Raw genomic sequence first — 2,492 nt, 5'->3', positions numbered from 1 at the left:
TTGACCTTGGAAACGAAGATATTAAGATTGCATGTGATGAGTACATCGCATCCACCATTACAGAAACGCCGTTGACGTTAAAAATAGCACATATTGACCTCGATATTGTTACGAAGAATGGCGAGAATGAGAGACTCGGAGCAAGTGTGCTCATCTATATCTAATCACAAAGTTGACCCTCAAGGTAATTCTAAGGAGACAATGCTGAGCTTCTTCCAGGTGCTACGCATACTAAAACAATGAAGAGCTACTTCTCTCATCAAAATATATAGTATCTATTACGTACATATCAGTACAAAACCTCAGAATGGATTGTATTATAAAACCAAATGCACACACATTCATGTATTAGTACAAGATGCATCCTGACATCAATAGAACTAAATCCAAACACCAATGAAAATAAGTTCATGCGTCACTTTTGCATCCGAACATCAATGTAGAGAAACCCACGCATCTGTTTCGTGTGCAATCATACGTCGGCTTCACCCACATCTACCAGTAACAGATGTTCCATCGCACCAAAAATTCATACACCAATGCTTCAATATATTACGAGTCCATTAAATCCAATCACCTATAAAGATGAAACTGCAGAACTCTTGTTGTAATCGAGGACCTCAACCGCAATATCTGGTCTGGTACTGGATGGTCTGGGTTCATACCTAGGTCACAATATCGGTAATCCTGGTCACAAAAATAACGAAAAAACAAGTATACAATATTTTAATGTTCAATTACAAAAACCAACTTTCAACGTAGCAAAATATAAGCCCAAGCATAACCAAAAATGAAATTTCACCATTGTCCCTAGTTAAATCATCACATGCGTACATTTTTTAAAAACCTCTGTAACCAATAATTATGATGAGAATCATCCTGTCCGATTAGTTCGAAATTCAAAACCCGATAAATTGCCACCTGCGTCCCAAACACATAATTAATAAATCAATTACTCAAAGAAACATTGCATGCAACAATATTTTCTAATTCGTTATTACTCCGACATAAGTGTTCCGTTACTATTGAACGAGATGACAACCTACGCAAATGGGATCCGCCCAACAAGAGTTATTACAATAGAGGTGACCTATTCAGGACATCAATAAGTCCACAACGGCTTGAAAAAGAAATTCAAGACCAATGCTCTATTTCCAATTTTTGCATTTTCTAGATATAATATGTCATGATGTGCGAGCTCGTATCTATTCTTTCTAAAGTTTTAAAATCAACAGATGTATACACTGATTCATTAAAATATCCGTCTCAAATGTAATGGTTCTAATCTGTTTAGGAAAACAAGGATGAGGATGGGGGTTCTCATGGAAGCCTTGAATTTTCTAGAATCAGTAAAGCGAAGACGTCTAACAATACTTTAACCAAATCCTTCGTGATGATCAGGTTTGTACTACGTTCACGCCTTATATATGAGAAGAACATTTCTTATTAAACGAATTCTGGAAAAACTGTAGTATAGTTTCCGTCACTACCGAGAGCAAAACACGAAGATATTTGTGAGCCCAAAAATGATTATTAAATGAGTTCGAGAACAACCCTCATGCACTCACATAGGCCGTTATGTTTTGCTTACTTCCAAGTTTGGAAACAAATTATTGTCAAGTCCATGATCAATTTTTTAGTCCCAGACGTTACTGCTTTGTTTTCGTGTTCGCCCTTACTTATGTTTCATTCCAAAGCAGAGGATAGGTTGGTTCAATTGGATGATCGTAAAGCACACATTCATGTTATATAGGAACTCACTTCTTTAAATGTAGAACACGATTTTTTGTTCTGGTGGTTTTTAATATTTCGTTAGATTGCATTTCAGGTTCAAGATATGACCTCTCACTCTTTTTTGTCCCCGAATTCATCGATATCATGTCCTTACATTTATAACTCAATTGCTCAATTTCCATTTCAGAGGTTGTAATTGAGACCCTCAATGTCAACAAGGAAGGTTTAGTAGTTGTATCTTAGTTGGCGATTGGATTCAATTGACTCGTACTATATTGAAGTCTTGGCATAAGAATTGTTGGTGCGTTGGGATATGTATTACAGGTATGGGTATGCGGACGTATGTGTAGTGCACACGCAACAGATGCTTGGATTTCTTTTCATTTATGTTGGGATGTTAGATTGATATATGGATGTGTCTACTTTTTGTGTTTTGATAAGAATTGTGCCGAGCACATTTACCAACAATAGTTCGTTAAATACTATAAAAGTTATAGAAACAAGAATGATTCGATGTTTTAGTGTGTTCGGGCAGTAGAGAAGTTCAGGATTTGTTCCTATGGATAGCAATAGGTGTCATATGTATATCAAGGGACCTCCCGAATATATCTTGTTAATGCTTCTCTATTACATCCCACACTGCAAAGGAAAATACTTGAGTTTGCAGAAAACTATTTTTAACGTCTACGGCGTTTCTGTAATGGTGGATGCGATATACTCATCACATGCAATCTTAATATCTTTGTTTCCACGGTCAG

The sequence above is a fragment of the Candida orthopsilosis genome, assembly GCF_000315875.1.
Source record: "Candida orthopsilosis Co 90-125, chromosome 2 draft sequence".
NCBI classification, from domain to species: Eukaryota; Fungi; Ascomycota; class Pichiomycetes; order Serinales; family Debaryomycetaceae; genus Lodderomyces; species Lodderomyces orthopsilosis.
Note: the sequence above shows the minus strand (reverse complement) of the source record.